Raw genomic sequence first — 15874 nt, 5'->3', positions numbered from 1 at the left:
CTTATGAGGTAGGTGGTTTGAATCTCATTTTACAAATGTGAAAACTGAACTAAGAATGACCCAGTAACTTTCCCAAAATCCCCCAGTTCATAAGCAGCTCAGTGGGGAATAGAAATTATTCCAGTGTCAAAATCCACATATCTTCTACTCCACTATGATAGGCATTGCTTCACTTATTTAAATCTCTATGTCAATTAAAAGAGCACCCAGTGTGTGATTTACACTCCTGAGATGTTAATTTCATTGAAACAAATGGAATTGAGTTGGACCAAAATGAATTGAATTGAGCCATCACTAAAGAGGGGGTTGTTCTAGAGGGGATAAAGTTCTACCTTCTTCCTCCTGAAGATATTGATATTCTCTGTCTCTCCATGTCCACTGGTAAAGTGAGTGTTTGGATATGATGCTAAAATTCATTTCAAATAAATTCATCTATACCATTTTTCTAGATGGTTTTATTCACAACACAGAAATAGAGACAGAGATGCAGAAAAAAATGTATAGACAACAAGGAGAGAAAGGGGGAGGTGGGATGAATTGGGAGATTGGGATTGATATATATATACATATATATATCAATATTATATATGTAATATAATATGTATTATATATACATACTATTGATACTATAATACAATAGATAACTGATGAGAACCTACTGTATAGCTCAGGGAACTATACCCAGTGTTCTGTGGTGAACTAAATGAGCAGAAAATTAAAAAAAGAAAGGATATATGTATATGTATAGCTGATTTACTTTGCTCTACAGTAGAATCTAACAACATCATAAAGCAACTATACTTCAATAAAAATTAATTTAAAAAATTTATTTCAGCTTTGAAAGGCTACTTTTCTGTGAATTGATTTGCCTGGGGTCACACAGCTAAAGGATGACATTGCAGTGAAATGTTTTCCCCTGACTTTTATAATAAAAATGTCCCATATATAGCTAGAGATGAAATGGCAGCAAAATAAGAGCAACATAACAAAATATTATGAGGGAAAGAATGAGTAAATAAATGTTTTTCAACTGTCATTACTGTTTCCTGGCTAAAGTAAAGGCAAAGTAAAATTATAATAGGAACGCAATGAGCTGCACTTTATTTTTCAAGGGATATTGATTGCAAATGTTCCTGTCCCCAGTTCTTTGGGCAATTACTGTTTTTGAGTATCCCAATTGACCATCTCTGTCACCTGTCCCCAAAAAGGCTTGAATGAATTGAGTTCATGAATGCTTCCTTCAAGTACAACACTGCCCTCGTGGTGACAAAGGGGCATATTCAGCCCTTGTTTTAACCTTTTCATCTGATTGAAGTAAGTGTTAAAATGCTAAGAGGACAAAAGTAATTGCTTTAGATTTTTCAGCACAGATTGTTACCACATAGGGGAACATTGACAGTGTTTATAGGATGCAGAATGATGCCAAGCCCCTGGAATTGTTTAATTGACTGCTCTTCCCTGAAATCATCTACTGGGAATCTCTGCCATCCTTGCATCTTAAATATTTCTTAAAGAGGCCGTGCTCACTGAGATATCCCTTAAATTCACCTTTTCTCAGATGAATGTCCCCCTGCTACTATTCCCTCTCACCATGCTTTTTATATTCTAGACTCTGACTTCCTTATTTCAGGGACGGAGCTTGTATTGTCTAATTCTGAGGCATTTTTACAAGGCTGGCATTATATTATTTGATTTCTTGTGCCATTTGGTGCTCAGTGTATAACCTTCATGGTGAACTAAGTTGGACATTGGGTATAATTTAAGATAGGAAAGAGAATGTGTTGCATAGTTATGCCTGTGAAGGCCTAGAAGTTACTTTGGTATTCGTTTCTAGCTCTTTTCAGAAGCTTCAGAGGGCTACCTTTGCCCTTCCTCTCTCACCAGATCGTCTGTCTTTCCAGAGCCCTTTTTTTTAATTGTATTCTGTGCCCTGAAGGCAGACTGTGATGAGCAGCATTGTCCAGGTCCCTTGCCCTCTAGCTTCTAAGTCCACCAGTGGGAAGCCCTGGCAGGAGATCTGAGAGCAGGAGGAGAGAGTAATTGGGATATTTTTCTCATGACCCCTCTTCCCAGGGCCTTTGATTGACAGGGACTTTATTTCCTTTACTTAATACAGTTGATCATTTCCTTGGTCCTCACTCACAGCTACAGGCATCCCTGAGTTCTACTAACCATGCCTTCCCTCTGCTTTTTCAGGGCTAGGAAGGATAGTGGTTTCCCACTTTCTCTTTACTTTGCCCCACTCATGTGTAAAGTCCCTTCATTACATTTTCTTATACCACCCTTTGGGGAAGATTCTGTCATTTCTTCTGAGATCCTGTGTGATACAAACACATAGAAGCAGAAGTAAGCATTGGCAAAGTGTCACCCAGAATTGTGGGTCAGTTTCCCCGATGGTCTCTGTTTCTCTCCTCCAGTTACATACTTGTTGACCAGATGTTTCCCTGTTAAGCATAGTGATTTAAAAGAGAAGTGACGTATGGAAGCAAGTCTTACAAGGCATAATACTCAGAGGGTTCTGCAGTTGGTTGAATGCTCTGCTACTGTCATTTTGAAAATCTTTATAATTTTTAAAGATTCATCTTGTGTATTTTTCTGTTTATTGATAACAACTTTTATTTAGTACTCATATTTTATACATCTTTATTGATATTTTTGTTGTGTTCTTCTCCTGAGTTTGGTGAGCATTTACGGCTATTACTTAGGATCATTTATTAGGTAGATTGCTTATCTCCCTATTGTTTAGTTCTTTTTTCTGAGGTTTTATCTTGTTCTTTTGATTGGAATATATTCCTCTGTATCCTTATTTTGCCTAGCTCTTTGTATTTGTTTCTGTGGACTGCAAGGAGATCCAACCAGTCCATTCTGAAGGAGATCAGCCCTGGGATTTCTTTGGAAGGAATGATGCTGAAGCTGAAACTCCAGTACTTTGGCCACTTCATGCGAGGAGTTGACTCATTGGAAAAGACTCTGATGTTGGGAGGGATTGGGGGCAGGAGGAGAAGGGGATGACGGAGGATGAGATGGCTGGATGGCATCACTGACTCAATGGATGTGAGTCTGAGTGAACTCCGGGAGCTGGTGATGGACAGGGAGGCCTGGCGTGCTGTGATTGATGGGGTCGCAAAGAGTTGGACACGACTGAGCGACTGAACTGAACTGAACTGATTAGGTATGTCAGCTTTCCCTCCAAGTCCTGAGAGAGAGGACTTGGTTAAGAGATGTTCTGTGGGGCTCAGAAGCACAATCCCACCTGATTACCAGAGCCAGGCACTCAAAGACCATGCCCCATGTAAACCGTGTGTGCCCATTCACTGTAGGAAGCCAAGGCTGCTGCAGGGTGCTGGTGGTATCATTTGACTGGCTGTTAAGCCCAGCCAAAGTGCTTGGGTGGACAGGGCTCTCAGCCCAGCATGCCCACTGGTGCTAGAAGTTTAGGTGGAGAAGTCCAAAATAGTACCCACCAGGGCCAATACTAGCAAGGTAGCCTGAGACTGCATAAAAGACTACCACAGGTGACTCAGTCCCCAGGGAGATTCCTAACTGATTCATGGCTCTCTGGTAGATGCTTCCAGATTAATAAGTAGATTGCCTTCACATGGGGTCCATACACTTTTTAATACAGTGTTTCTGTTCTGATTTTAGGTCAAGTGATTCTATGCACAAGCCCTTTAAGGGTAGTTTTTGTTGTTGCTCTCTGCAGTTTTATAGTTTTCCTGGGTGTATTCTTCATTGGGTTTCAAGTCAGGTGTTTTGGAGGTTCATCTCTCCTATGCAGGATCTAGGGGGTTGGGGTGCCTTATGTGGAGCTTGAATCTCTCACTCCTCAGAGAGATGATCCGTATCTTTGTGATCCCTCCTGTTGGTGGATTGCTGTCTCTAGAGTTTTTCCCTGGTGAGCACATCTCCTACCCATCTCGATGTTGTCCTTTTGCCTGTGGGTGTGGAAGCTTTGTTCACCCACTTTTCAGGTTTATTTCCATGGGAAATTTTCCACATATAGTTTCAGCTTTGTTGTGTTTGTGGGAGGAAGTAAGTTCAGGATCTTCCTATATCACCATCTTGAACTGTCTCCCTGGTGTTTTCCTTTCTTATTGCTTATATTTCTGCTTTGATTCACTTGGCTTCATTTTCCATGTGATGGATCAAATGACAGGGGTGAGCTATGAATTTCATCCTCCCCCATATCCAAACTCATCAGAAATTCTCTCTATAACCTCCAAAGAAAAATTCTGATGATGATTCTAATTTGCCTGGTTTGTTTAACATTCCCACTTTTATGTCCTCTGTTTCATTTCTTGGAACGAAATGTGGTCCTTTAAGAGGTATTTCTCATTTAATGTTCTAATCCTCTAACTCTCTCTTTAACTCTCTATTGTTTTTTTTTTTTTGTTTCATTTTTAACTATTAATATCTGATTTCTCTAAAATTGATTTGGCATAAATGTAAACCCTTTCATACTTCTCTGGAGATATTTGTATTTATTCTAATGACTGCTTTGGTTTGCTTTTATTTTGCCTTTTCAAGTATTTAGTTCTTCAGAGTGGGGAACTTTTTGTCTCTTTAATGGTTTTAGTTTCTTCAAGTGTTTTCTGGTAGCTGATTGCTCACTTTTGCATTTTATAATTTCTCTTTAACTTGAGGGAGGTGTCATTCCTTCCTGAATAGTATGAAATAGGTTTTTCACAAATAAACCAGTTTTATTTTGCTTGACTAACTGGTCAGGATGGGAGCTGGATAGACAATAAAAGAAAATATCTACCACAATATCAGATACTGTCTTCTAATGACTCTATTACCTCAGATATGCAGAGGACACCACCCATATGGCAGAAAGTGAAGAAAAACTAAAGAGCCTCTTGATGAAAGTCAAAGAGGAGAGTGGAAAAGTTGGCTTAAAGCCCAGCATTCAGAAAACTAAGATCATGGCATCCAGTCCCATCACTTCATGGCAAAGAGATGGGGAAACAGTGGAAACAGTGGCAGATTATATTTTTGGGGGCTCCACAATCACTGCAGATGGTGACTGCAGCCATGAAATTAAAAGACACTTATTCCTTGGAAGGAAAGTTATGACCAACCTAGACAGCATATTAAAAAGCAGAGACATTACTTTGCCAACAAAGGTTTTCTATTCAAGGCTATGGTTTTTTCAGTAGTTATGTATGGATGTGAGAGTTGGACTATAAAGAAAGCTGAGAGCTGAAAAATTGATGCTTTTGAACTGTAGTGTTGGAGAAGACTTGAGAGTCCCTTGGACTTCAAGGAGATCCAACCAGTTCATCCTAAAGGAGACCAGTCCTGAGTGTTCATTGGAAGGACTGATGTTGAAGCTGAAACTCCAATACTCTGGCCATCTGATGCAAAGAGCTGACTTATTGGAAAAGACCCTCATGCTGGGAAAGACTGAGGGCAGGAGGAGAGGGGATAACAGAGGATGAGATGGTTGGGTGGCATCACTGACTCAATGCACATGGATTTGGGTAAACTCCAGAAGTTGGTGATGGACAGGGAGGCCTGGTGTGCTGCAGTCCATGGGGTCACAAAGAGCCAGACACGACTGAGCAACTGAACTGAATTGAATGATTCTATTAATTACTCTCCAGATTTTCTAGTTTTTTTCCCCTAAAAGACTTGTGATCCTTTCTACCTTCATAGCACTGTTCATGGTGATTGTCTGACCTTAAAAGGTCATTTTTTCTTCTTTCTGACTGCAAAAGTCCTATATAACCACCAGGTCTAACACAAGACTCACCTCTTTAGAAATATATATTCCTAACCATTTTATCTCTTTTAGTTAATTTGGTTCTTTTTGGTTAATCAGTTCAGTTCAGTTCAGTTGCTCCTGGAGTTTACTCAAACACATGTCCATTGAGTCGGTGATGCCATCCAACCATCTCATCCTCTGTCGTCCTCTTCTCCTCCTGCCTTCAATCTTTCCCAGCATCAGGGTCTTTTCAAATGAGTCAGTTCTTCGCATCAGGTGGCCAAAGTATTGGTGTTTCAGCTTTAGCATCAGTCCTTCCAATGAATATTTAAGACTGATTTACTTAAGGATGGACTGGTTGGATCTCTTTGCAGTCCAAGGGATTCTCAAGAGTCTTATCCAACACCACAGTTAATAATGGTTAATTATTGGTTAATTATGATAACAAATATGAGCTCAACGGTATTTCAATTACAATAATTGCTACCATTCTATGGGATCAATACTGAAATCAGGTTGATTATGTTCTTTGCAGCAGAAGATGAAGAAGCTACATACAATCAGCAAAAAAAAAAAAGAAAGGAGCTGACTGTGGCTCAGATCATGAACTCCTTATTGCTAAATTCAGGCTTAAATTGAAGAAAGTAGGGAAAAACTATATCATTCATCTATGACCTAAATCAAATCCCTTACGATTATAGAGTGGAAGCAGCAAATAGATTCAAGGGATTAGGTCTGATAGACAGAGTGCCTGAAAAACTATGGATAGAGGTTCATGACATTGTACAGGAGGCAGTGATGAAGACCATTCCCAAGAAAAAGAAATGCAAAAGGAAAATGGTTTTCTGAGGGGGCCTTAAAAATAGCCGAGAAAAGAAGAGAAGCTAAAGGCAAAGGAGAAAACGAAAGATACATCCATCTGAATTCAGAGTTCCAAAGAATAGCAAGGAGAGATAAGAAAGCCTTCCTCAGTGATTATTGCAATGAAATAGAGGAAAACAATAGAATGGGAAAGACTAGAGATCTCTTCAAGAAAATTAAAGACACTAAGGAAACATTTCATGCAAAGATGGGCTCAATAAAGGACAGAAATGGATGGACCTAACAGAGGCAGAAGATATTAAGAAGAGGTGGCAAGAATGCACAGAACTGTACAAGAGGTCCTAATGACCCAGATAACCATGATGATATGACCACTCACCTAGGGTCAGACATCCTGGAATGTGAAGTCAAGTGGGCCTTAGAAAGCATCACTACGAACAAAGCTAGTGGAGGTGATGGAATTCCAGTTGAGCTATTTCAAATCCTAAAAGAAGATGCCATGAAAGTGCTGCAGTCAATATGCCAGCAAATTTGGAAAACTCAGCAGTGGCCACAGGACTGGAAAAGGTCAGTTCTCATTCCAATCCCAAAGAAAGGCAATGCCAAAGAATGTTCAAACTACCACACAATTGCACTCATCTCACATGCTAGTAAAGTAATGCTCAAAATTCCCCAAGCCAGGTGAATAGTACATGAACTGAGAAATTTTAGATGTTCAAGCTGGGTTGAGAAAAGGCAGAGGAATCAGAGATCAAATTGTCAGCATCCATTGGATCATTGAAAAGCAAGAGAGTTCCAGAAAAACATCTACTTCTGCTTTATTGACTACACCAAATCATTTGACAGTGTGGGTCAGAACAAATTGCAGAATATTCTTCAAGAGATTAGAATACCAGACCACCTGATCTGCCTCCTGAGAAATCTATATGCAGGTCAAGAAACAACAATTAGAACTGGAGATGGAACAACAGACTAGTTCCAAATCGGGCAAGGAGGAGAACATCAAGGCTGTATGTTGCCACCCTGCTTATTTAACTTATATGCAGAGTATATCATGAGAAACGCTGGGCTGGATGAAGCACAAGTTGGAATCAAGATTGCTGGGAGAAATATCAATAACATCAGATGTGCAGATGACACCACCCTTATGGCAGAAAGTGAAGAACTAGAGAGCCTCTTGATTGAAGTGAGAGAGGAGAGTTAAAAAGTTGGTTTAAAACTCAACATTCAAAAAACTAAGATCATGGCATCCAGTCCCATCAGTTCATGGCAAATAGATGGGGAAACAATGGAAAGAATAACAGATTTTATTTTCCTGGGCTCCAAAATCACTGGAGATGATGACTGCAGCCATGAAATTAAAAGATGCTTGCTCCTTGGAAGAAAAGCTATGGCCAAGCTAGACAGTGTATTACAAAGCAGAGACATTACTTTGCCAACAAAGCTTCTTTTAGTCAAAATGATGGTTTTTCCAGTAGTCATGTATGGATGTGAGAGTTGAACTATAAAGAAGGCTGAGCACCAAAGAATTGATGCATTAGTTACTGTGGTGTTGAAGAAGAGTCTTGAGAGTTCCTTTTACTGCAAGATCTTACCAGTCAATCCTAAAGGAAATCAGTCCTGAATATTCATTGGAAGTACTGATGTTATCAGCTGAAGTTACAATACTTTGGCCACGTGATGTGAAGAACTGACTTACTGGAAAAGACCTGGATGCTGGGAACGATTGAATGCAGAAGGACAAGGGGACTACAGAAGATGAGATGATTGGATGGCTTCACTGAATCGATGGACATGAGTTTGAATCAACTCCAGGAGTTGGTGATGGAGAGGGACGCCTGGTGTACTGCAGTCCATGGGGTCGCCAAGAGTTGGACACGACTGTGTGACTGAAGTGAACTGAACTTGATTAATGGTGATAACAAATATGAACTCAAGGTCATTTCAATTACGATAATTGTTACCGTTCTAGGGAATCCTGCTATGTGTTAAGGTCTATAGTGGGTGTGTCACACATACCACATTGCTTCATCCTTCTGTCATGGCGTATGTGTTATTTTTCTATTTTACATAAGAATGAGCTATGTTTTAGAGCAAGAGGTCATCCAGCTCAGACATCCATCAACTACATGTGGATGGCCTCTCAAAGCTGGTTGCCTAGTCCATACTCCTGTAGTTCCTCTTATCCAACCCTTATCCCTGAGATATATACATGCAGAATTTGCCAAGACTCTAAATCCAAAAAGAGACTTTACTGCCAGCAGGGCAATCTCAAGATTTAGAGAAAATGAAAATAACCCTTTTTTTCCCCTCCATAAAAATAAATAAGGTTCAACATACCTAATCTCAGAAGGCAAATTATTTGAAGACAACTTATTGGAAACAGAACTAGTACCAGACTTTTAATTCTGAGTTTGGGATTCTTTGGCACTGCTCCTCCTTATCAGTTTGACTTTCTCCCTTGTCTGGCAAGAATATAGTTGAGCAAAATAATGTTCAGAACACATGATTTTAAATGACTCTTTGACTTCAGCCAAGGTTTCTTTAGACTGAATGTTTGAATTTGAAGCTAAATAAAAAACACAGATAGAAATAGTTTGCTTAGGTTCATTCCCAGTTAGTCAAAAGTGCTATAAAAAATAGAAGGATAAAGATAATTGTGAAATGCACGTTAGTGGTAAAGTAGGAGGAAACAATATTACATTGCCTAGTTACTTGGCTTTGTTCTACAGGCTCCTCACTGCCTTCCTTTATGTCAAGGGGCTTTAAATACTCTGTCCACAAGTTCGAGTCTATAAGCCAGAACAGGCTTAATGCCAGTCCAAATTCCATTTCTTGCACATCATGTCTTCTTGGCTAATTAAATTCCCAAATTAATCAGAGCATGTTGACAACAAAAAGAAGTATAAAGAAAAAAAATCAACACACAAAATGCTACTAAATACAGTATTTTTAAAGCATTTTTATGTACTTTCATATATATTATTATTTAATTTACTCTCTGTATCTGTGTGATATTGAGAAGGAAATGGAAACCCACTCTAGTATTCTTTTTTTTTTCTAATTTTATTTTATTTTTAAACTTTACATAATTGTATTAGTTTTGCCAAATATCAAAATGAATCCGCCACAGGTATACATGTATTCCCTATCCCAAACCCTCCTCCCTCCTCCCTCCCCATACCATCCCTCTGGGCCATCCCAGTGCACCAGCCCCAAGCATCCAGCATCGTGCATTGAACCTGGACTGGCAACTCGTTTCCTACATGATATTTTACATGTTTCATTGCCATTCTCCCAAATCTTCACACCCTCTTCCTCTCCCACAGAGTCCATAAGACTGTTCTATACATCAGTGTCTCTTTTGCTGTCTCGTACACTGGGTTATTGTTACCATCTTTCTAAATTCCATATATATGCGTTAGTATACTGTATTTATGTTTTTCCTTCTGGCTTACTTCACTCTGTATAATAGGCTCCAGTTTCATCCACCTCATTAGAACTGATTCAAATGTATTCTTTTTAATGGCTGAGTAATACTCCATTGTGTATATGTACCTAGTATTCTTGCCTGTGAAATCCCATGGACAGAGGAGCCTGGTGGGCTATATAGTTCATGGTACCACAAACGAGTCAGACATGACTTAGTGATGAAACAATAACAATGCCTGTGACATAGGGATTATTCTATGCCTTCTATTATGGAATTGAAGCATTTGATATGACTCACTTTAAACTATCTAGGTAGAAATCGGGAGGATTGGGATTTAAACCCAATTCTAAATTGCATCTCGTCCTCAATACACACACACACACACACACACACACACACACTCACACACACACATACACTCACACATTCACACACACACACACACACACACACTCACTCACACCACTGTTTTTGTCAATGTTTAACTTAGAGCTGTCTCTAGGAAAAATGATGAGGCAAAAATTTCACTTGATTTCATGCAATATTTATTGAGCTCCATTATGTGCTATGTACTGTTCTACATGCTTGGGTAAAAACAGTGAACAAAAAAACAAAAATTTCTGCTTCCTGAAATTTATATTCCAGTGGGTAAAGATAGATAGCAAAAATAAATGCAATAAAGAGATGATAATTTATGTAGAAGAGTGTTCTGCCTGTGTTTTCTTCTAAGAGTTCTATAGTTTCTGGCCTTCCATTTACGTCTTTAATCCATTTTGAGTTTATTTTTGTGTATAGTGTTAGAAAGCGTTCTAGTTTCATTCTTTAACATGTAGTTGACCAGTTTTTCCAGCACCAGTTCTTGAAGAGAGTATCTTTTCTCCATTGTATATTTTTGCCTCGTTTGTCAAAGATAAGGTGTCCATAGGTGCATGGATTTATCTGCAGACTTTCTATTTTGTTTCCTTGATCTATATTTCTGCCTTTGTGCCAGCATCATATTCTTTTGATGACTGTGGCTTTGTAGTATAGTCTGAAGTTGGGAAGGTTGATTCCTTCAGTTCCATTCTTCTTTCTCAAGGTTTATTTGGCTATTCAGGGTCTTTTGTGTTTCTACATAAATTGTGAAATTATTTGTTCTAGTTCTGTTAAAAATGCCGTTGGTAATTTGACAGAGATTGCATTGAATCTATAGATTGCTTTGGGTAGTATACTCATTTTCACTATATTAATTATTTCAATCCAAGAACATGGTATATTTCTCCATCTATATGTCTCATCCTTAATTTTTTTTCATCAGTGTTTTATAGTTTTCTGTGTACAGGTCTTTCATCTCTTTAGGTAAATTTATTCCTAAGTACTTTATTCTTTTTGTTATAGTGTTGAATAAGATTGTTTCCTTAATTTCTTTTTCTGAATTTTCATTGTTAGTGTATAGGAATGTAAGGTATTTCTGTATATTAACTTTATATCCTGTGACTCTACTATATTAATCAATTAGTTCTAGCAATTTTCTGGTGGCATCTTTACAGATTTCTGTGTAGAGGATCATGTCACCTGCAAACAGTGAGAGCTTTACTTCTTTTCCAATCTGTATTCTTTGTTTCTTTTCCTTCTCTGATTTCTGTGGCTAGGACTTCTAATACTATGTTGAGTAGTATGGTGAGAGTGGATGCCCTTGTCTTGTTCCTGATTTTAGAGGAAAGGCTTTCAATTTTTTGCCATTGAAGATAATGTTTGCTGTGGGTTTGTTGTATATAACTTTTATTATATTGAGGTATGCTTCTTTTATGCCTATTTTCTGGAGAGTTTTTTTTATCATAAATGGGAGCTGGATTTTGTCAAAGGCTTTCTCTGTATCTATTGAAATACTCAGTTTTAATCTTTCAATTTGTTAATGTGGTGTGTCACACTGATTGATCTGTGAATATTGAATCCTTGCTTCCCTGGAATAAAGCCCACTTGATTATGTATGATATATGATCTTTTTAATATGTTATTGGATTCTGTTTGCTAGAATTTTGTTGAGGATTTTTGCATCTATGTTCATCGGTAGTATCGGCCTGTAGTTTTTTTTTTGTGGCATCTTTGTCTGATTTTGTATCAGGGTGATGGTGGCCTTATAGAATGAGTTTGGGAGTTTTCCTTCCTCTGTAATTTTCTGAAAGAGTTTGAGTAGGATAGGTGTTAGCTCTTCGCTGAATTTTTGGTAAAATTCACCTGTGAAGCCATCTGGTCCTGGGCTTTTGTTTGTTGGAAGATTTTCGATTACATTTTTGATTTCCATAATTGTGATTGGTCTGTTCAAATTTCTATTTCTTCCTGTTTCAGTTTTGGAAGGTTATACTTTTCGAAGAATTTGTTCATTTCTTCCAAGTTGTTCATTTTATTGGCATATAGTCACTCATAGTGGTCTCTTATGATTGTTTGTATTTCTGTGTTGTCTGCTGTAATTTCTCCATTTTAATTTCTAATTTTAATGATTTGAATCTTCCTTTTATCTTGATAAGTCTGGCTAATAGTTTTCTATTTTGTTTATTTCTCCAATATGGCAAAACCCACCACAATATTGTAAACTAATTATCTTATAATTAAAATAAATAAATAATTAGCTAAAAATTAAAAAAAAAAGAAAATAGTAAAATATGCTAGGAGATAGCAAGTGCAATGGAATAAAGGGAGAGGTAAATTTAGATTAAGATGAAGGGAATGAAGATCACCAGGGTAGGGCAGGTTTCACTATTAAGTAGAATGGTCAGGGTAGGACACTTTAAGGAGAGATTTAGGATATGGCTTGGAGGATGTGAATATGTGGAAAAATAATCTTTCAGGCACAGGAAACATCTACAGCCTGGTTGTAAAGTACAAAAATGCCTGGCACACTTGAAGAACAGCAGGGTGTCTGGATCAGAGTACATAAAAGAGAAGGCAGATGAGGTCAGAGGTAACAGAAGACATAAAGAGACACAGAGATCACTACATTATGAGGACTTTAATATTCTTCTAAGTAAGATGTAGTACCAAAATAGACAAGACTATTCAAGAAAAAAATTATAAAGGGTTCCTTGATAGCCAAATCAAGATATACTATAAATCTATATTAATTTAAATAGCATAAAATTGGTACAAAAATAGCCAAAATTGGTCTACACAAAAGAATAGAATAAAAAAAAAAAAGATGGAGCACCATAGGATGGTTTTGCATAGAGAAGTGACGGAGTATGATTTTCATTTAAAGGGTTATCATGGCTGCTCTACTGGGAAGAGTAACAGTCAGGGAGATGGGTTAGGAGGCTACTATTGCAGTGCATTGATTTCCTAGAGCTAGTGTAACAAAGTACCACAAATGGAATGGCTTTAAACAGAAATGTATTCTCTCATATTTCCAGAGACTACAGGTCTGAAAGCAAGACGTTGGACCATGTTCTTTCTGTAACTTCAAGAATAGGATCCAGGATCCTTCTTTTGTGTCTTACAGCTTCTAGTAGCTCTATGTGCTTCTTGGCTTATGGCAGCATAACTCCAATCTCTGATTGTCTTCACATGACCATTCTCTCTATGTGTGTCTCTGCATCATCTTCCTTCTGTGTGCGTCAGTCTCTGTGTCCAAATTCGCCCTTCTTAATGAGAAAGTCATATTGAATTAAGGTCCCATGCAAATGACCTTAATTTGATTACAGTTGCAAGGAGCTTATTTCCAAATAAGGTCATGTTCCGAGGCACAGGGGTTAGGGCTTTAATTTTTTTTTTTCAGAGTTGGGACAAAATTCAACCTATAATATGCATTGATCTTGGTAAAAAGTGATGGAGGCTTAGACTATGGGGGCTGATGAGGAAAGATTGGAGTCTGGGTGCATTTTGAAGAAGAATAAGAAGAAATTGGGCGATTAAGTTTGACATTAAAAACACTACCATGGGTGAAATAGCTCGCTACTGGGAAGCTGTTGTACGGTACAGGAAGCTCAGCTCAGTATTCTGTGATGACCTAGATGGGTGAGATGGGGATAAGGTGGGAGGGAGGTCCAAGAGGGAGGTGATATATGTATACATATATCTGATTCACTTCACTTTAGAACAGAAACTAACAAAACATTGTAAAGCAATTATACTCCAGTTTAAAAAAGAAAAAAGAGAGGTAACAAGTGAGGTAGGAGAAAAAAAAAAAAAGAGTGGGGGATCCTAGAAGCCAAGTGAAGAAAGTGGAGCAAAGTAGGGGAAAGTGATCAATTGTTTTAAAAACTTCAGATAGTTTAGGTGAAATGGAGACTGAGAATTGACCGTAGGTTTAGAAACATGTGTTTTCATGACCTTGACAAGAATTTCCATGGAGTGCTGATGGAGAAAGCCTTTTTAGAACAGATTCAAAAGAAAATGGGAAGATGATGTAGAGATAGCAAGTATAGATAATGAAATAGTAGAACATGGGGACAGTGGGGTCAAAAGAGGTTTTCTTTCTTCTTTTCTTTTTTAATAGGTGGAAACATAGCAGCATCTTTATCTATTGATGGAATGATCAGAAGTTTATCCCATCTCCTTTTCTGATTACCTCTTTGGTATCCTGATGCTTCCACATCCCCTTACTGAGGCATCCTTGCTTTATCCTTATTTCTTAGATTGGCTGTCTGGATAAATGACCCATGCTTTAGACTACCTCTTCCCTTTATTTGTTTTTTAAGTTTCTTCTGAGCATTCTCTCTAAATTAGCATCATAAGATAATTTCTCTGCCTATCTCAAAAAGGCATCAAATTTTTTCCAAACCGAACTTGGGTCCACTCACCCAGTGTGCAATAAAGCTGGCTTACTGACGTTTGGTTTTGATGAAGGAAAGTCCAGCATTTATTGCAGAATCCAGAAAGGAGAATGGGTGGTTTATGTTCAAAAGACCTGTTCTCCTCAATAGCTTTCAGGGAATGGTTTTTAAAGGCAACATTTTGGGTGAGGGCTGCAGGGTGTATGACTTTCTTCTCATTGGTTGGTGGTGAGGTAACAAGGTGATGTTTTAGGACTCTTAATCTTCAGTCTCCTGATTCCAACCAGCCTGGGGTTTAGTGCTTGTACTCAGCACATAGTCATTATCCTTCACCTGGGTAGAGGATCTTAGTTCCTGCAGAACAAGTCAAGGATGTGCTAATTGTTATGTATATCTTTTGAGGACGACGTAGGTTGCTGAACTATTATTTCTTGATATTTCCCTTTGTTTCTGCATTCCCTCACTTCCCTAATTAGTGATTACTTGAGTCTGCTCTTTGGAACTCAGAGAAGGCTTAGCAGACTAAAGGCTTTTTCTACAAAAAAAGAAACAGGAGACACAGAGGAGCTTTTGTATCTGGAAAGGCCCTTCAGGGTCTTGTTTGGCTTCACAATCATGAAGGTGAAGTGCTTTGTAAACTTTGAAACCATATATGCATTTAGTTCATTTTTAGAATGTGATTACAAAAAATCTATCCAAAGAATCCAGTATCTACACCAGACAGTTCTCTCCTTTTAACCCCATGGCCTTTGTCCTGGTCCAGTCTTCATCTCCTCACATACAGTCTATTGGAGTAATTTTCTGAATAGACATCCCTCAGATGCTAACTTCTTCTAACCCACTTCCCTCCCTTCTTCTGCTTAAGAGTCTTTGTTGGCTGAAGCTATTGTAGAGTGCTCGTTATCGTCCAAGTGTACTTTTGCATCTTTTTGTCTTTGTTCATACTTTTCCTTTGTTTGATCTGCTTTTCCCATTGTTCTTCTGTGCCTGGAATGAGTTTGCCTTGTTCTTCTGTGCCTGGAACTCAATGACATGTTCCAGTGACCCTTTACTGGTGAAGACTTTCTGACTTCTCCATCCAACCCCATATAGAAATTAATTGCTCTTGGCGGTGTACTCCCAGAGCATTTTATAAATAGCATTAAAATAATTTTTGGAAATACA

This window comes from Bos taurus, chromosome 3 (genome assembly GCF_002263795.3).
Source record: "Bos taurus isolate L1 Dominette 01449 registration number 42190680 breed Hereford chromosome 3, ARS-UCD2.0, whole genome shotgun sequence".
Taxonomy (NCBI): Eukaryota; Metazoa; Chordata; class Mammalia; order Artiodactyla; family Bovidae; genus Bos; species Bos taurus.
The sequence above is the reverse complement of the archived record's forward strand: the minus strand, read 5'-3'. Positions refer to the sequence as shown.